Below are 21,595 nucleotides of genomic sequence, written 5' to 3'. Positions count from 1 at the left end.
CTGAATTGCCCCTTACAGTCTGTCCTGGTACCAGGCACAGTATCGATTGAGGGTGGCTAATGGCGGGTGGTAATATAATTAATCAGATAACGCTATAAACCTTAGTAAGATAGAACTAATTATATGGACATTTGGACCTTACATAATAGAAAACCTGTTCCCTTTTTACCTTTAAATGGAAAATAACCTGATAGATAATAAAATGGACTTATGCTGACATATGCATGATAGGATATTTTACTGTAATAAATGATTTCATAACAAGCCCTGCATGTGCATAGCTTAGAGATGACCTAATGTGTATGCCCTTCCAGCAGTGAATATAAGCTGGACATGTTTCATTAAATGCAGGAGATTTGAATTCAGATACCCGTGTCTGTGTTCATTTGTCCATCCTGACTCAATCGAGCCTATCTAATTTGGCAACCTTCCAATATACTGAGGGTCTTTTGAGACCACCCTAACAGTGTAAAGGGGAACTGTTGGAGATGTGTGTGTTGTGTGTGTATCAGAAGCCTCCTTCCCATCAAAAGACAGGATCACAGTGTGTTTGACTTATACAAAGGTATGCCCATTCTGGGTGCATCAAAAGCAGATGGATAATAGTTTTGCTAAGATAGTGTTATCAAGAAGGGGACAGCTGGAAAAAACAGTTGTTTCATTCCGTCCTATCAGCTGAGGTTACAAAGGTACATCATATAGTGACATGTAAAGGTTTGCGCACCCCTAGTCAAAATTTTGTTATTGCGAACAGTTAAGTAAGTGGTAGATGAAATGATTTCTGAAATGACTAAAGTTAAAGATGACACATTTACATTGTATTTTAGGCAAAAAACACACACATTATATATATATATATATATATATATATATATACACACACAGTATATATATATATATATACAGTGTGTGTGTGTATATATATATATATATATATATATATATATATATATATATATAGTCAATTTTTACATTTTAAAATTGAAAAAGGAAAATAGACTGACGCAAAAAATTGGGCACGCTTGGAGATTTGTGTGCTCAGATAACTTTGACTAATGTTTCATGCATTAATTAGCCTGTTAGGGTTATGGCTTGTTTAAATCATCGTTAGGAAAGGTCAGGTGATGCAAACGTCCCAGCTTTATAAAAACAAAGCCTCCTCTAACCTTGGACTGAAAACCATCAGCCATTGATTCTTCCAAGCAGCTGCTCAGCACTCTGAAAATGGTGGAGGCCCACAAAGCAGGAGAAGACTATAAGAAGATAAAGTGTTTTCAAGTAGCCCTTTCCTCAGTTCAAAATGTAATTAAGAAAGGTTAGCTAGCAGGAACAGTGGAGGTCAAGATAAGGTCTGGAAGACCAAGCAAAATTTCAGTGAGAGCTGCTGGTAGGATTGCTAGAGAGGCAAATCAGAGCCCCCGATTGGAAAAGACCTTCAGAAAGATTTAGCAGACTCTGGAGTTGTGGTACATTGTTCTACTTGTCAGAGAGAGACACCTGCACAAATATGACCTTCATGGATGAGTCACCAGAAGAAAACCTGTCTTGCAGACATAAAATTCAGTGTCAGAAGTATGCAAAAGAACATCTAAACAAGCCTGATGCATTTTGGAAACAAGTCCTGTGGACCGATGAGGTTAAAATAGAACTCTTTAGCCACAATGATCAAAGGTATATGTGAAGAAAAAAGGGCACATCATTCCAGGAAATGAACATCTTGCCAGCCATTAAACATGGGGGTGGATCAATCGTGCTTTGGGATTGTGTTGCAGCCAATTGCCAGGGGATCATTTTGCTGGTAGAGTGAAAACTGGATTCAATGAAATTTCAACAAATTCTTCATGCAAACATAACACTTTCTGTAAAAAAGCTGAAGTTGAAAAGAGGATGGTTTCTACAAATGGATAATGATCCTAAACACACGTCACAATCCACAATAGACTACCTCAAAAGGTGCAAGCTGAAGGTTCTACAATGGCCCTCGCAGTCCCCTGATCTGAACATCATTGAAAATCTTTGGCTAGACCTCAAAATAGCAGAGGATGCAAGACGACACAGGAATCTCACAGAACTTGAAGAATTTTCCAAGGAAGAATAAATGAAAATCCCTCAAACAAGAATTGAAAGACTCTTGGCTGGCTACAAAAAGTGTTTACAAGCTGTGATACTTTCAAAATGGGGTGTTAGTAGGTACTAACCATGTAGGGTGCCCAAAATTTTGCATCAGCTCACTTTCCATTTTGTAATCTTTAAAATATAAAAAATGACAATATATACCGTATTTTTCAGACTATAAGTCACACTTTTTTCCTTCAAAATTGTGGAGGAAAATGGGGGGTTCCTCTTATAGTCCAGATGTACCTGCTCTGGCTGTGGTGGGGAGGTGGGGGAGCGGCATCGGCAGAGCAGCGGGTCACAGAGGCAGGAGACGGCTGCTGCGGCTAACTCCTGTGCCTCTGCTAAACAGAAATGAATATTCACTGCATTCCACGTCCATGGGTGTGGAGGTCAATAAATATTCATTTCTCTTTAATAGCATCTTGGTATGTTTGGCCCCCAACCCTGGTCCTGCTATGCAAGACCCATCAGAAAACATTTAAAAAAAAATTACACATCTTTCCCGATGCTCCCTCGTAACATCTTGTTCCGATGCCAGCAGCTGCTTTATGCTTGTAAGCAGCTCATGGCTGGGATGTCATGCGCTGCTTGCTAGCCGAAGGGCAGCTTCCAGAATACTCACTGCTCTGCACACCAGGACTGTATGCGCAGAAAGCAGTGAGTATTCATTACTCTTCAGTAGCGCGCACAGTGTCAGCTGGAGCCTTCCTGCAGCTGCCGGGTGTTCACATGTTCCGCTACTGAAGAGGAATGAATATTCACCTCTCTCGGCATGGAGAGAGGTGAATATTCCTTTCTCTTAAGTAGCGGCACACATGACCGCCCGGCAGCTGCAGGAAGGCTCCGGCTGACACTGTGGGCGCTACTGAAGAATAGTGAATACTCGCTGCTCTCTGAGCACGCAGAGCAGTGAGTATTCTGGCAGCTGCCCTTCGGCTTGCAAGCAGCACATGACATCCCTGCCATGCTCTGCTTAAAAGCATAAAGCAGTTGCTGCCATCGGAACAAGATTCTGCCAGGGGGCGCCGGGAAGGTAAGTGTAATGTTTTTTTTGTTTTCTGATGGGGACATGCAAACCAGGATGGGGGTGGGGGCCAATCATAAGGATGGGGTCATGCATACCAGGACTGGCATTGGGGCCAGACATACCAGAATAGCGATGGGGCCATGCATAATAGGACGAGATGGGGCCATGCATACTAGGATGAGATGGGGGTCCTGCATACTAGGATAGGGATGGGGCCATGCATACTAGGATGAGATGGGGGCCCTGCATACCAGGATAGGGATGAGGGGGCCATACATACCAGGGTAGGGATGAGGGGGCCATGTGTATCAGGATGGGGATGAGGGGACTATATATATCAGGATGGAGGATATTAAGTACAGAATTGACCACATGTGTTGCTTCAAATTTTTCTTCTCCTAATTTCCTCCTCTAAAACCTAGGTGCATCTTATAGTCTGAAAAATAGAGTACATTTTTTTTAAATGTGTCATCTTTAACCTTAGCCCTTTTAGAGATCATTTCATTGTCAACTTGCGTAAGTGTTCACAATAACAATAATTTTGACTAGGGGTACCCAAACTTTTACATGCCACTGTAGCTCCCAATCAGGGATTGGGTAATGCACCTTAACCAGTGGTTGGGGAAAATACAATATACCGATGACCTCATTTCACACACGTGGAACTGTACACTGCATGTTTTTTTGCTGGGGTTAAAAACCCAGTGCTGGATCCTTTCTCTATAATTTTCCACCGGTATCATGACGAGAATACTGAGCTAAGTATCCATCCCTAACCCCTGCATTAACCCCCTAGCTATTTATATCCTTAACCCCTTACTGGATATCTAGATATGTAACCCCTTGATTTCTATATAGGAACAGTTAGTGTTAGGTTGACTATCTGCTACATGATGTATGTGATTAGGTAACGTGGGTGAAAATATTAGGCAATTTTGGGTTTGAATGTGTGGTATTGTTTTGCTAATACTGTATTAGTGTTGTATTGTAAAAAAATATATATATATATATATTGGTCCCCAGCTTGGGTATAAATATATTTGTGTGTAATATGCTGTAGATTTATGTGTGTGTAATAAATATTCTTTATTAGTGCATGGTTTTGTTGCCATTCTTTAAAAAGTTATATATTAATTGTCAAGTTCGACATTAATAATTACTGTTTTTTTCGGAATATAAGACTCACCGGATCAAAAGACGCACTGTGGAAAATAGGAAAAAAATATTTTTATAAAATGGGGGTCCATCTTACAGTCGAAATTTAAGGTATCTTACCTGGGGCCCGGCGGCGGTAGAGCCAGGTCACAGGAGGTATGGTCCCATCCTCAGGATGCCGGTGGCAGAAGTGGGGCAATGCTGCGAGCCCTGAGTGGGAGGATTGGGTATTTCAGCGATGCTTGTTTGGTGTCTATGGTGAGGCAGAGCAGAGTGTGTTGCAAGGAGCAGTGTCCCTTCCTTAGGAAGCCAGCGGCAGAAGTGTAGCAATGCTGCGGCCCGGTGTCGGTAGTGAGCAGAGCGGAGTGTATCATTGGTTTCCTGGCCACCATTTTACTGAAGCTGTGGGCTGCCGGAGGCCACGCGTTTGCAGATTGGTATCTCGGCTCAATCCGAATGTATATAAAAATGGTATCTCTTAAAACGACATCTTGCTTGTCCTGCAAAAAAACAAGCAACCATATAACTCCAACAGTGGAAAAAATCAAAAAGTTATAGCTTTCAGAAAAAAGCGATGCAAAAATAATTATTTTTTTCTATAAAATAGTTTTTAGTGTGTAAATGCGCCAAAATGTAAAAATATATGTAAATGTGATATTGTTGTACTGACCCGAAGAATAACGCTGCCTTATCAATTTTACCACACAAGGAATGGCATAAAAAAAATAAAACCTGAATTTCTGTTTTTCGTTCATTCTGCCTCCCAAAAATGGGAATAGAAAGTGATCAAAAATTATGAGCCTGAAAATGGTACCAATAAAAACATCAACTCGTCCTGCAAAAAAGAATCCTTCACATGACTGTTGGCAGAAATAAAGGAAAATGATAACTCTCAAAATATGGCGATGCAAAAAGTAAGTTTATTTTTGTGTGTGACAGCTGCATAAGATGAAAACCGATATAAATCTGTTATTGCTGTAATTGCACCAACCTGAAGAATAAAGTCATTTAATCACTTATACCGCAGATACGGTTTATTTTTTAGGAACGGCCTAAAAAATTATTAAAACCAATTCTTCACCTGCTCTTGATTTGTTTTATTCTGCTTCCCAAAAATAGCAGTAAGACTCGGCTCTCATTTATCCTGCGCTCTATGCTGAGCGCTTACACCAAGGTTTCCATGTAAATCTCTGAAATAGGTGATTCAGATGGAACTCCTGGCTGAAGATTCCCTATTGGTGACGTGCGAGCACTAAAATACTTGGGTAATCGTTACTTAAGTAGAGCAATTTGTAATGCTCGGGTACCCGAACAGAGTAATAAGTACAATGGAATTCAATGGGAAACTCGAGCATTTTGATGGAGGCCCCCTCCTTGAGGTCTGGAACAGTCTAACAATTGCTGAAATCGATGGGATCAACATAGGGAAGATCCCTGGAAGCATCTATGAATCCCAGGTTGCTGCTGGGAACAATGTTGTCAAGAGTATTACGCCACTTTTACGGACTGACAATGGATTTTACTGGAAAAATTTTAAGAAACATTTTTTCCGGGATTATAACTTGTATATAAGGTAAAATAAATAAGAGTAAAAAAAATGCTCCTCCACCCATTGGGCTATTTTATTTTTTTCAGGACCATCAGGTCAAGCAAATCATTCTACTCTTTAAATGGAATGAGGCCTACAAATAAAAGAACATAGTAGTTACACTCATATATGGTGAAGGTTCAAAAGACATTTTGGAGTTGTTTTGCTGCTTCTGGCCCTGTAAGCTTTGATTGTGTGCAAGGCATCATGAAATGTGAAGATTCCCAAAGGATTTTGGGTCGCAATGTAGTGCCCAGGGTCAGAAAACTGGGTTTGCATCCTATATCATGGGCCTTCCAGCAGGGCAATGACCTCAACATACTTCAAGAAGCACTCAGAAATGTATGTAAACAAAGCACTGGAGAGTTCAGAAGTGGCAATTTCAGCTTCAGTAACATAAAGTCTCCCACCAGTATGTCTTACATACAGATGCTACAGAGAAACTGTGAATCGCCACATTAAATCAGTTAGTTATGCCTGCTTTGAATTTCGGAGTACAGAACAGATCATCTTGAAAAAATAAACCTGTCAATGGGTGCATGGAAAAAGCAGAAGCAAGGCTTACAATTTATAAGGCAATAATCCCTAACTAGATGCCTGTCATAAGCTATACCTACTGCCACACTTCACCGTAGATGAATTGCAGATAAGGGCGGTATTGTAGAATATAGAAGGGATTTGAGCCGGCCTTGAAAATATATTATATTGTACATGGCAGCAACAAACGCTGGAGGAATGCAAGTAACACTGTCAACTTTGATGAATTTCTGAATACAGATCACCATAAAAAACATGAATCGGTCAATGAGTGCATGAGAAAAACAGCTACAAGGCTTAGCATTTATAAAGCAATAATCCCTGACTAGATGCCTGTGATACGCTATACCTACTGCCACACCTCACCTTACAGAAATTGCAGATAAGAGCGGTATTATTATAACAGAAGAGAATCTATTTGACTAAGCCCTGAAAAAAGCAATTAGTTTAACGTAGCAGCATCAAGGACTGTTATTTCATTAGCTCTACCGGGGAATATAGTGGAACGTTTCGCATCTACTCAGGATGATATGGAGGAAGCCAGGATCTTCTGTACTTACTGTACAAAGTCTCCTGTCCTGGCTGTGATATCCTGTATGCAGTGTGAGAACTCCCTATGTCAAGACCACCTCACAGCCCACAACAAGGCAGTGGATCATGCACTAATAAAACCCACCTGCTCTTTTGGTTTCCAAAAATGTTCCCTGAACTAGAAGATGGAGTCTCAGAAAAGCATTTTTTCCCATTGCTAAGGAGTACATCTACACTGATAAAGTCTATGCATTAAGTGGAAGGGATGCCAAAAATTGGGAGTCACTACAATACAGCTTTGAAGAGACATAGTTGAGAGCCTCAGAAAACATTTTTTTTCCCATGATTAAGGAGTGGGTATCATATTCTTGAAATGCCCATGCACTAAGTGCGTGGGCTGAAAAACATTTACCCTTGGGGGGTATACATGTCAAAGAATATTTGAGGTAGGCCTCTAAAAATTGTTAATGCGGGCATCATAAACACCCTTAAAAAATTTATAGTGAGGGTAGCATGATCACCCTCTTAATATGGCGGTGGAGGACAAAAAAGAAGCAATCCTGAAGCGTATATTCATGTTTGGGTGGGAAGGCGTGCGGCAGAATAGACTAGATAAAAAAGGATTTGAGTTTATGTTCCGCTGCTTTCAGTCTGTGGTGTTGAGAAGTCTAGGCCAATCCAGCCCTTGATCATTTTGATAAGAGTCAGCCTGTCAGCATTTTCAGTTGACAGGCAGATACGTCTATCTTTATATTACCCCTGGCAGCACTAAAAACCCGATCTGACAAAATGCAAGTGCATGGCAGGCTAGTACCTCCAAGGCATAGAGCGACAATTCATGCCACATGTCTAGCTTGGATACCCAATAGTTGTAAGGCACAGAGGAATCACAGAGGACGCTGGTACGGTCAGCAAGGTACTCTTTCAGCATCCAAAATGTATCCCTCCTTGTCAGAGTACTCCACGCATGAGGCCCTGGGAGACGGGAGGGTCTGAGAAGACTTCCACACCTTTAAGAGTGTTCTCCTGCCTCTGATGCATCTGGTGTATGTCTCCCTCGTCTCCATTCCTTGGTTTTCCAAGGAACTGTGACCTCTGCCACCAGCGTCGTCAGATGGGATTTTTAATAATACTTCAGTTAGGGCCTTTTGGTACTGCAACATTTTAATAGACCTCTCCGCCACAAGAAGGAGAGATGTAAAGTTCTCCTTGTAGCGTGGGTCTAAAAGGGTGACTAATCAGTGATTAGTATTGGCCAAAATGCGTACAACGCGAGGGTCATGGGAAAGGCAGCAGAAAATAAATTCAGCCACGTATGCCAGACTGCGAACAGCCAAGACTTCACTTTCCCCACCAAGATGACTGTCCATGTTCTCCTCCTCATCCTCAGGCTATCTATGCTGAATAGAAGTGATGAAGCTGGTGTGGGTAGTACCGTCTGTAGCACAGGCAACCAGCTGCTTTTCCTCTTCATTATCACCCAATCTGCATTGAGAAGCTGAGATGCGGTTGGGCTGTGTAGCATCACCCATGTCACACAGCAGCAGAGCTGGTGTGCGACCCCCACCAGGGGGCGATAACGTAGAGAGGGGACAGCACTCACACACGTGAACAGCGGAACAGCCACACAGTAGCTACTGGATGACAGGAGAAGAGTCAGACATTCCGGGTTGGTAACGAGCGGTAAACGCAGTAACAAGGTCAGAAGCGATCCAGAAAAGTCAGAGCCGGTCGGGAGCAGGAACAATAAAACGAGAGACAAGACGACAGGTCAGAGTCCAAGCCGAGTCAGGCACCAGGGGGTCAACGCACAGAGGGTATGTAGTTAGTCAGGGCGGGATACCGGGTGAGGACAGACACAGGAATACAGCACAGGGCAGAGGATGAATCTGTGTAATGGGTCAGCCGCTGTAGCCAGTGGCAGGTACTATAACTGACAAAATCCGCCGGCAGCTGTGGGGAGAAAAAGTTAACCCACACATGACCAGGATGTGAAAAAGATAACCTGGATCATGACAGTGCCCTCCTCTCAATGAGGGGGCTACTTGACCTCCTATTTTCCCTGGATAATGAGCGTGAAAGGCTCGGAACAAGCGGCCCGCATGGACCAAACGCGCCGGAACCCATGACCAGTCCTCAGGACAGTAACCCCTCCAATGAATTAAATACTGGAGAGAACGTTGGAGCACACCACAACCCGTTCTACTTCATACTCAGTCTGACCATCCACCAAGACAGGCAGCTGCCGAGACCGAAGTACACCTGAGGAAGACAGCAATGGCTTCAACAGAGCCTTATGGAAAACATTGGGGATCCGCAACGTCGGAGGCAAACGCAAGCGAAAGGCCACAGGATTGACCACCAATAAATGTAGGACTCAACTTAGCCGAAGGGACCTTCTACCTTATATTCTTGGTAGATAACCATACCTTATCTGCTACCCGGAATACCAACCCCAACGACCGACGTTTATCCGGAAAAAAACTTATATTTGCCTTGAACCTCCCCAATGCTCCTCTGGATCTCCCTCTTAACCTCCCCCAACCACTGAATAGTCAAATCAGCCCCTGAACACCCTGAATCCAGCTGGGAAATTTCACCAAAATGAGGGTGAAAACCATAATTACAAAAGAACTGAGAGGTGCCAGTTGACTGATTGATACGATTACTAAATGCAAATTCTGCCATGGGCAATGAAAAGTACCAATCATCCTGCCGGGACGTGGCAAGACACCGCAAAATTTGCTCCTTGGACTGATTGGTTCTTTTAGTCTGACCATTGGTCTCTGGATGGTAAGCCGATGAAAAGGTCAAACTAATCCGAGCCTTTCACAAAAAGCTCTCCAGAACCTGGACACGAATTGCACCCTCCTATCAGACACCACCCTACTATCAGGTGCACCATGCAATCGCACATGCTCAACAAACACCTGGATAACTTCTCAGCATTAGGTAAACCCGCCAAAGGTACAAAATACAAATGAAAACAATGCTCCAAAAAGACATTATTAACCCATCACCAATGATGTGCATGTAGTGGGCCTCAATAATGTTTACAATAGAGACGATTCCTAGGACAGCATATTGAAAAACAGGAGAAACTATGGAGTCTAAAACTATTTAATAAGAATCAATTTTTTATTTCTATCAAAAAAAGGGCACATAAAGAGAACACGACAATTGTAAAATGTAATAGAGTGAGGCATCCAATAAATAGGTAACCCAGAACCAATGAAAAAACAGGTCATAGAATCGTAGAGTTGGAAGGGACCTCCTGGGCCATCTGGTCCAACCCCCTACTCAAAGCAGGATTCGCTAAATCATCCCAGTCAGATGTCTGTCCAGCCTCTGTTTGAAGACTTCCATTGAAGGAGAACTCACCACTTCTCGTGGCAGCCTGTTCCACTCATTGATCACTCTAACTGTCAAAAAGTTTTTTCTAATATCTAATCTGTGTCTCCTCCCATTCAGTTTCATCCCATTGCTTCTAGTCTTTCCTTGTGCAAATGAGAATAAAGTTGATCCTTCTACAATGTGACAGTCCTTTAGATATTTGTAGACAGCTAATAAGTCTCCTCTCAGTCTTCTCTTTTGCAAACTAAACATTCCTAAATCCTGCAACCTTTCCTCATAAGACAGGGTTTGCAGACCGGTCACCATTCTGGTCGCTCTTTTCTGAACTTGCTCCAGTTTGTTGATGTCTTTTTTTAAATGTGGTGTCCAAAACTGGACACAATATTCCAGATGAGGTCTGACCAAAGAGGAGTAGAGGGAAATAATGACTTCACGTGATCTAGACTGTATGCTTCTGTTAATACATCCTAGAATTGCATTTGCCTTTTTTGCTGCTGCATCACACTGTTGACTCATATTCAGTCTGTGATCTATTAGTATACCCAAGTCTTTTTCACATGTGCTGTCACTTAGCCCTATTCCTCCCATTCTGTATATGCTTTTTTCATTTTTATTGCCCCTTTGCATTTCTCCCTGTTAAAAACCATTCTGTTAGTTGCTGCCCACTTCTCCAGTTTATTTATATCTTTTTGAATCCTCTCTCTCTCTTCTCTAGTATTAGCTATCCCTCCTAGCTTTGTGTCATCAGCAAATTTAATCAGTTTACCCTCAATTCCTTCATCTAAATCGTTGATAAAGATGTTGAACAAAACAGGGCCCAGGACAGAGCCCTGTGGTACCCCACTTGAGACATTCTTCCAACTGGATGTGCAGCCATTTACGACCACTCTTTGGGTCCGATCACTAAGCCAGTTATGAATCCACCTAACAGTTGCCTTGTCCATTCCATACTTAGTAATTTTTTCAATAAGGATTGTATGAGAGACTTTGTCAAATGCTTTGCTGAAGTCAAGATATACTATATCTACAGCATTTCCTTGATCCACCCAATCAGTGATTCCATCATAGAAGGAAATTAAGTTAGTCTGACATGACTTATTAGTTACAAACCCATGCTGACTCTGTTTAATCACTTCATTCTTATCCAGGTACTGACATACATGTTGTTTAATAATTTGTTCAAAGATCTTTCCTGGTATAGAAGTCAGACTCACCGGCCTATAGTTGCCTGGGTCCACCTTCTTCCCCTTTTTGAAGATAGGAACAACATTTGCTCTTCCCCAGTCTTCTGGCACTTCTCCTGTTCTCCAAGAATTTTCAAAGATTATGGCGAGGGGTTCAAAAATTTCTTCTGCTATCTCCTTCAGTACTCTGGGGTGTAATTCATCTGGACCTGGAGACTTGAATTCATTTAGGCTAGCTAAGTGTTTCCTCACTATCTTTCTGTTTATAGATATTCTGGACTCTTCTATTCCCTTAATAGGACAGTGAAGAACAGTTGATGTTACATTTCCTTTCTGAGAGAAAACAGATGCAAAATAGGAATTTAAAAGTTCAGCCTTTTCAACATCCTGTCTTACTATTTCATCATTTTCATCCTGTAAAAATCCTATAGCATCTTTGACTTTTCTTTTACTTTTGACATATCCCCAAAATCCTTTATTATTGCTTTTGACATCTCTTGCAAGCCTCAATTCATTTTCAGCTTTAGATAATCTGATTTGTGCCCTGCAGGTTCTGCAGACAGCATTATATTCTTCTTTAGATATGCCTCCCTCTTTCCATTTTATAAACATTTTTTTCTTCCTTTTTAGCATGTGCTTAAGTTCTGTGTTCATCCATCCTGGTTTCCTTAAATGCTTCCTATTCTTCCCTCTTTTTGGAATTGTTAACAACTGTGCTTTGAGAATTTCATTTTTCAAGATTTCCCATCCTTCCTGGACATTTTTGTCTTTAAGGATATCCAGCCATTGGATCCCTCCAATTCTCTTTCTGAATCCCTTAAAATCTGCCTTTCTGAAATCTAACCTTGACGTCTGAGTCTTCACAGGTCTTCCTCCTCTAGTTATCCAAAATTCTAAAATAGCATGGTCGCTACCTCCTAGGGTCCCAGCCACTTTTACCTCCTCAACCATTTCCTCCCTGTTTATAAGGATTAGATCCAAGGTAGCAGTTCCCCTTGTTTTCTCCCCTACCTTTTGGAAGATAAAGTTGTCAGCAAGAGAGGATAAGAATTTCCTTGACCTGTTAGTTTTGCCTGAGAGAGATTCCCAACAAATGTCTGGATAGTTGAAATCTCCCATGACAACTATGTATAGCCTGTACCTTTCTAGGGTCCATACAAAACCCCTCAGCAGACAAAATGAAACCCAGAAAGGACAGTTCCTGAACAAAAAATAAACATTTTTCGAGTTTAGCAAAGAGAGAGTTCTCTCGAAGCCTCTGGAGAACAGCATGAATATGACCCATGTGAGCCTGTTTATCAACCGAGTATACAAGGATATAATCAAGATAAACCACCATAAAGCGCCCCATAAAATCAGAAAAAACATGGTTAATAAGGTTCTGGAAAACCGTTGGTGCATTAGTAAGACCAAAACTCATAACCAAATTCTCAAGCAACCCCTCAGAGGTGAGAAATGCAGTTTTCCACTCATCCTTGTCCTGCACACAGATAAGATTGTATGCTCCCCTGAGGTCGAACTTAAGGGGGTTTTACACATAGCGATATCGCTAGCAATATCGCTATAATGTCACCGATTTTGTGATGTGTTAGCGATATCGCTCTGTGTGATACTTACCTCCGACCAGCTCCCCCGCTGTCCATCGCTGATCGCGCAGCTCCATTTCTCGTCGGACGCTTCCTGCTGGGCTTCCTGCTGGCGCTGACGAGCGACGTGTGGAGGCGGGCGGGAGGACGTCAGGATCGCCGCGTCTGAAAGGTAGGTATTGTCCGCTGTATCGCTGCTGCATCGCTGTGAGATCTGCCTGTGTGGCAGCTCACTAGCGATCATTTATCGATGCACCAGCGATCCTGACCGGGTCGTATCGTGGTCGGGATCGCTGGTGCATCGCTAAATGTAAAAGGGCCTTTAGAAAACCACCTGACCCCAGACAATTGATTATATAAATCAGGAATATGTGGAAGAGGGTAAGTATTCCTTACAGTAATTTTATTTAATTCTCGAAAATCGAGGCATGGGCGTAAAGCACCATCTTTTTTTTTTTTTACAGAAAGGAAGCCAGCCGCCACAGGAGAAACAGAGGGACGAAGGCTTTCGGAGATATACTCCTTCATGGCGGCCCGCTCCAGGCCGGAAAGGTTGTACAAACGGGCTTTGGGCAATTTGGCCCCCGGAACAAGGTTTACAGTACAATCAAATGTGCGGTGTGGTGGTAGAACCTCAGCTTCTTTTTCAGAGAATACATCCTCAAAAACCTTCAGGTACTCTGGAATACTCTCTAGACTGACGGATGACACAGACACAGTAACAAAGCAACCCTCAGAACAATTGGGACCCTATTTCACAATACCCTGAGACTCCCAGTCAATGAACGGGTTGTGTAATTGTAACCAGGGAAAACCCCAACACTAAACTCGCAGGAAGATTGTCCAGGACAGAACATGAAATGCGTTCCTGATGTAAAGGCCCCACTTTGAGGATAAATTCCTTGGAGATGAATTTAACAACATTCTTAGTGAAAGGTGTTTCATCAATGGCAACGATATTAATGAGATTTTCCAACCCAACCTAACTGTCCCTAATCTACATCTGGCAACCAGATCTGAGTCAATTAAATTCAAGGATGAGCCACAGTCCACAAAGGCTGAAGTGGGAGTAAAGCAGTTCTCAACACCAAGTTCCACTTCTAACAGTAACTTAGCAAATGAGGAAAAAAGGTACCTTAGAGTTTAGGCAGCCTCCTCAGTAGTTACGCAGAATTAGGTGTTTCCCCGCATCTTGGGAGTCAAAGGACAGGAGGGACAGTCCTTTTTCCAGTGTCCTGGACTACAACAGTAGAAGCAAAGTTTTCCTTCCCGTCCTCGTCTCCTCTCCCTTTCCTTGAAGGTGGTGGCCCCAACCTCCTTGGGCTCAGAATGTGGTGTATCTACGAACTTAACTGGAAGTAAGGGAACCTCCCATTGCACGACACCTCTCTCCCGTAACCTCGGGGCATCCGGATGGCCTGTGTCATAGCCTCCTCCAGGGTACTGAGAGGTAGATGAAGAGCCAGAGCGTCCTTCAGATGGTTTGACAGTCCTCTCCAGAACTGACACCGGAGCACAGAGTCGTTCCAAGACACCTCCGTGGACCATCGTCTATACTCCGAGCAATACCACTCGGCAGAAAGCCTTCCTTGAAAGAGATCCATGATAGTGTCCCCTGCCAACCTGACACGGTCTGGTTCTTCATAGATAAGTCCTAAGGCCTCAAAAAACCTATCCACCGACATATGTTCAGGGACAGTAGGGGGTAAAGATAAAGCCCAGGACTGAGGACCCTCCCTGAGCAAGGATATAATTATCCTCACCCGCTGACTCATCACCAGAGGATCGGGGTCTGAGGGAAAATAACAACTTGCAACTCTCCCGGAATGTACAAAATGTATCCTTCTCGCCTGAAAAGGTGTCAGGAAGCTTGACCGAAGGTTTGGGAGAGTGCAGGGCAACAACTGAATCACCAGACTTACTGGTAGAACGAGGGGTGGTACCTTGTACTGTTTTAACCGTCTCAGCCAGCTCTCTCTGCAGTTGTTGGACATAGCTAATGCCCTATGCTCCACCAACAACCCCTACATCATCTGTGTTAAGTTAGAAATTTCATCCGTCAAAGTACACAGCGGATCCATCACAAGGGAAAAACAACTGCAAAACCCCTTAAAAAATTGCTCGCTTATAATGTCAAGCAGCAGCAGAGCTGAAGTGTGCGTTCCCACCTGGGGGCAATAACATGGAGAGGGGACGGCACTCACACACATGTGGACAGTGGAACAGCCACACATTAGCCACTGGATAACAGAAGAGTAAGACAAGCCGGGTCGGTAACGAGCAGTATAGAAAAAACACCATGAGCACAACTCAAGATGGTGCTAAGGTTAGGTTCCCAAACCGTTTAAGCAACAAATATAAACCTAGCAATCCACTTAAAGGTATTTGCAGGGAGGTTTATTGTAGTACACGAAAAAAGACGTTTCGCTCAATGTGACCTTCAGTTACTACAAGGATAAATATAATTACAAAACAAAACAAAATGTCATATAAAATAGAAAAAAATAACAAGGGAAAAAAAACAGAAGTATATACAAACAATAGTTGAAATGGTCATAAAAATAATAGGATAAATTGGACGCAGATAACGCCAGGTATCCCACACTGCCCATATCACGACAAATAGTTCAGAGAGAGCCATGAAAAATATATGGCAGCAATCCATAAGAATCTGAAACATACCGTGTGGTATATAGAATGCGGAGAGCGTATAGGCATCTATCAGAAAGGACGATGGTGCTTTAAGCATCTAAAAAACAAGATGCAGTGAAGTGGAGCATCTGATAGTAATTGGCACTCACACGGCGTACTTTCACAAGTTACTCAGACAGATTTCGGTAGGTTTTGAGAAAATGTTTAACCTCTAAGTTGAGCGCATGGTCCAAGCAGGTCTGAAGACTGGCTAGACCTCTTCAAGTGGTTGAAATGCCTGTTACGGAGCCACTCCTTAGTTGCCCTTGCTGTGTGTTTCGGGTCATTGTCATGCTGGAAGACACAGCTATGGCCCATCTTCAATGCTCTTACTGAGGGAAGGAGGTTGCCAAAATCTCGAGATAGATGTCTCCATCTATCCGCCCTTCAATACAGCACAATCTTCCTGTCCCCTTTAAAGAAAAGCACCCCCAAAGTATGATGTGTCCCCCACCATGCTTCATGGTTGGGATGGTGTTCTTTGGGTTATACTCATCCTTCTTCTTCCACCAAAAACGGCAAGTGGAGTTGATACCAAAAAGTTTTATTTTGGTCTCCTCTGACCACATGACCTTCTCCCAGGCCTCCTCTGGATAATCCAGATGGTCATTGGCAAACTTCAAACGCGCCTGTACATGTGCTGACCTGAGCAGGGGGACCTTGCGTGCCCTGCAGGATTTTAATCCATGACAACATAGTGTGTTACTAACTGCAATGTTTAAGACTGTAGTTCCAGCTTTCTTCAGGTCATTGTCCATTATGTAGTTCTAGGCTGATTTCTGATCTTTCTCAAAATCACCCTTACCCCACAAGGCAAGATATTGCATGGAGCCCCAGACCGAGATAGTGTTTGCCTATTGTCCTGTAGGCCAGCCCAGTCTAGGCCGTGGTGGAGGGGTTGGAGTGTGATTGATTGTGTGGACAGGTGTCTTTTATACAGTTAACGAGTTAAAACAGGTGAATACAGATAATGAGTGAAGAGAAGGAGGGCTTCTTACAGAAAAACTAACAGTTCTGTGAGGGCCAGAATTCATGCTGGTTGGTAGGTGATCAAATACTTATTTCATGCAATAAAATGTAATTTATTTACAAATCATACAATGTGATATTCTGTTTTTTTATTCTTAGATTCTGTCTCTCACAGGTGATGCGTACGTATGCTAAAAATCATAGTAGGTGGGAAAACTTGCAAAATCGGCAGTGTATCAAATGCTTATTACCCAGTTTGCAGGGTTTCCAAGATATCATCTCTTGCTTGTAAGAAAAACGTCCGGGGGGGGGAGGGGGTGTCCTGGCATTGAAGTGAGAACTGGTTGTTTCCTCCTATACTAAAAACATGCCCTCTATAGCAACGACCCCACCCTCCATAGCATAGGGCTTGTTCATGTGGTCGGGGAGGGCCTGTTGCTATGGAGGGTGGGGTTGTTGCTATAGAGGGCATGTTTTTAGTATAGGAGGAAACGACCAGTTCTCATTTCAATGCCAGGACACCCCCCCCCCCCCCCCCCCCCCCCCCGGACGTTTTTCTTACAAGCAAGAGATGATATCTTGGAAACCCTGCAAACTGGCCACAGAAGGTAGATTACTTATTGTCACCATTCTGCAGCCCAGATATGCACTGAGATTATGTGAAAAGCCTGGACAACCCCTTTAGGATGACTATATGTGCATCCAGAATTACCAAATTCACTGCTTTGAGATATTATCTTTATACCTGTTTGCAAGACCTGGAGCTGATGCACCAAGCTGGCAGACAGCCACGTGCCACATTAATGGGTCCATGAGCCACAAGTGGCTCCCGAGCTGCAGGTTGGGGACCCCTGCTGTACATTCTAATAGTCATGGTCTACTCTGACGCCCATCCACAGGCTGGATGTCAAAGAAGTGATCAAATGACAGGCACGGGGGGGGGATTCAGCGGGCACCTGTCTGTCAGAGCAACCCTAACACCTCATGCACAGCTCCACCCCGCACATATAGCACAACTGCTCCGCTCCGTACACCTTGTACACACGTGGCTCCGCTCCAAACACCTCGGACACACACAGCTCTGACCCATACACCTAGTAAAACAGCTCCGCTCCGCACACCCCGTTCAAGCACGGCCCTGCTTTGTGCCCCTCGTACACACACGGCTCCACTCCGAACACCCCATACATGCACGGCTCCTCTCTGTACACCTCGTACACACGCGACTTCACTCTGTACACCTCGTACATACGGCTCCGCTCCGTACACACACGGCTCCGCTCTGTACACCTTGTACACACACGGCTCCGCTCCGTACACCTCGTACGCACGCGGCTCCGCTCCGTACACCTCGTACACACGCGGCTCCGCTCTGTACACCTCGTACACACGCGGCTCCGCTCACCTCGTACACACACGGCTCCACTCCGTACACCCCGTACACACGCGGCTCCGCTCCGTACACCCCGTACACACACGGCTCCGCTCTGTACACCCCGCACACACGGCTCCGCTCTGTACACCCCGTACACACACGGCTCCGCTCCGTACACCTCGTACACACGCAACTTCACTCTGTACACCTCGTACATACGGCTCCGCTCCGTACACACACGGCTCCGCTCTGTACACCTTGTACACACACGGCTCCGCTCCGTACACCTCGTACGCACGCGGCTCCGCTCCGTACACCTCGTACACACGCGGCTCCGCTCTGTACACCTCGTACACACACGGCTCCGCTCACCTCGTACACACACGGCTCCGCTCTGTACACCCCGTACACACGCGGCTCCGCTCCGTACACCCCGTACACACACGGCTCCGCTCTGTACACCCCGTACACACACGGCTCCGCTCTGTACACCCTGTACACACACGGCTCCGCTCTGTACACCCCGTACACACACGGCTCCGCTCTGTACACCTCGTACGCACACGGCTCCGCTCACCTCGTACGCACACGGCTCCGCTCCGTACACCTTGTACACACGGATCCGCTCTGTACACACACGGCTCCGCTCCGTACACCTCGCACACACACGGCTCTGCTCCGTACACCTCGTACACACACGGCTCCGCTCCGTACACCCCGTACACACACGGCTCTGCTCCGTACACCTCGTACACACACGGCTCTGCTCCGTACACCCCGTACACACACGGCTCTGCTCCGTACACCTCGCACACACGGCTCCGCTCCGTACACCTCGTACACACACGGCTCCGCTCCGTACACCTCGTACACACACGGCTCCGCTCCGTACACCCCGTACACACACGGCTCCGCTCTGTACACCCCGTACACACACGGCTCCGCTCTGTACACCTCGTACGCACACGGCTCCGCTCCGTACACATTGTACACACGGATCCGCTCTGTACACACACGGCTCCGCTCCGTACACCTCGCACACACACGGCTCCGCTCCGTACACCTCGTACACACACGGCTCCGCTCCGTACACCCCGTACACACACGGCTCTGCTCCGTACACCTCGTACACACACGGCTCTGCTCCGTACACCCCGTACACACACGGCTCTGCTCCGTACACCTCGCACACACGGCTCCGCTCCGTACACCTCGTACACACACGGCTCCGCTCCGTACACCTCGTACACACACGGCTCCGCTCCGTACACCTCGTGCACACACGGCTCCGCTCCGTACACCTCGTGCACACACGGCTCCGCTCCGTACACCTCGTACACACACGGCTCCGCTCCGTACACCTCGTACACACTCGGCTCCGCTCCGTACACCTCGTACACACACGGCTCCGCTCCGTACACCTCGTACACACACGGCTCGGCTCCGTACACCTCGTACACACACGGCTCCGCTCCGTACACCTCGTACACACACGGCTCCGCTCCGTACACCTCGTACACACACGGTTCTGCTACATCCATCCTGTAAACCCCTCCTGACCCCACACAGAAACTTCCCCTCATCCAGCACCATGACAACCAGCACAGCAGAGTCCTGCATACACTGAGGCCCCTGATCATGTGACCCCTGACTCCTCCCTTCCTGTGACCTCATCCCAGGTCCTGTGCGCACAGAGCAGCCATATATGTGGAGTGCGGCTCTGCAGGTGGAGGTAGGTGCTGGAGATTCCCCATTACTGGGCGCAGGGGGCAGTAACCCCTCCATTACTGAGCACAGGGGGCAGTAACCCCTTCATTACTGGGCACAGGGGGCAGTAACCCCTCCATTACTGGGCACAGGGGGCAGTAACCCCTTCATTACTGGGCACAGGGGGCAGTAACCCCTCCATTACTGGGCACAGGGGGTAGTAACCCCTCCATTACTGAGCACAGGGGGCAGTAACCCCTTCATTACTGAGCACAGGGGGCAGTAACCCCTCCATTACTTGGGCACAGGGGGCAGTAACCCCTCCATTACTGGGCACAGGGGGCAGTAACCCCTTCATTACTGAGCACAGGGGGCAGTAACCCCTTCATTACTGGGCACAGGGGGCAGTAACCCCTCCATTACTGGGCACAGGGGGCAGTAACCCCTTCATTACTGGGCACAGGGGGCAGTAACCCCTCCATTACTGGGCACAGGGGGTAGTAACCCCTCCATTACTGAGCACAGGGGGCAGTAACCCCTTCATTACTGAGCACAGGGGGCAGTAACCCCTCCATTACTTGGGCACAGGGGGCAGTAACCCCTCCATTACTGGGCACAGGGGGCAGTAACCCCTTCATTACTGAGCACAGGGGGCAGTAACCCCTCCATTACTGGGCACAGGGGGCAGTAACCCCTTCATTACTGAGCACAGGGGGCAGTAACACCTCCATTACTTGGGCACAGGGGGCAGTAACCCCTTCATTACTGAGCACAGGGGGCAGTAACCCCTCCATTACTGGGTACAGGGGGCAGTAACCCCTCCATTACTGGGCACAGGGGGCAGTAACCCCTCCATTACTGAGCACAGGGGGCAGTAACCCCTTCATTACTGAGCACAGGGGGCAGTAACCCCTCCATTACTTGGGCACAGGGGGCAGTAACCCCTCCATTACTGGGCACAGGGGGCAGTAACCCCTTCATTACTGAGCACAGGGGGCAGTAACCCCTCCATTACTTGGGCACAGGGGGCAGTAACCCCTCCATTACTGGGCACAGGGGGCAGTAACCCCTCCATTACTGGGCACAGGGGGCAGTAACCCCTCCATTACTGGGCACAGGGGGCAGTAACCCCTTCATTACTGAGCACAGGGGGCAGTAACACCTCCATTACTTGGGCACAGGGGGCAGTAACCCCTTCATTACTGGGTACAGGGGGCAGTAACCCCTCCATTACTGGGTACAGGGGGCGTTAACCCCTCCATTACTGGGCACAGGGGGCGTTAACCCCTCCATTACTGGGCACAGGGGGCGTTAACCCCTCCATTACTGGGCACAGGGGGCAGTAACCCCTCCATTACTGGGCACAGGGGGCAGTAACCCCTCCATTACTGGGCACAGGGGGCAGTAACCCCTCCATTACTGGGCACAGGGGGCAGTAACCCCTCCATTACTGGGTACAGGGGGCAGTAACCCCTCCATTACTGGGTACAGGGGGCAGTAACCCCTCCATTACTGGGCACAGGGGGCGTAACCCCTCCATTACTGGGCACAGGGGGCGTTAACCCCTCCATTACTGGGCACAGGGGGCAGTAACCCCTCCATTACTGGGCACAGGGGGCAGTAACCCCTCCATTACTGGGCACAGGGGGCGGTAACCCCTCCATTACTGGGCACAGGGGGCAGTAACATTATATAATGCACTGATAACTGTTAATCACATGTATCTGGTGCGCAGGAGACAGACATCCGCTCCTCTGTTATCTCAGTAATAAA

The 21,595-nt window shown here is 46.1% G+C and overlaps 1 protein-coding gene across 1 annotated transcript in view; it reads left to right on the top strand.

Annotated features, from left to right (window-relative positions):
• LOC141052992 (uncharacterized) overlaps window positions 1–21,595 on the top strand; it is a 94,481-nt gene that overhangs the window by 47,434 nt on the left and 25,452 nt on the right. The gene's annotated exons all lie outside the window — the stretch shown is intronic.

The sequence above is a fragment of the Dendrobates tinctorius genome, unplaced genomic scaffold (genome assembly GCF_039654945.1).
Source record: "Dendrobates tinctorius isolate UK_male_01 unplaced genomic scaffold, ASM3965494v1 ptg000164l, whole genome shotgun sequence".
In the NCBI taxonomy this organism is placed as follows: Eukaryota; Metazoa; Chordata; class Amphibia; order Anura; family Dendrobatidae; genus Dendrobates; species Dendrobates tinctorius.
This window is presented reverse-complemented; position numbering and strand designations above follow the sequence as displayed.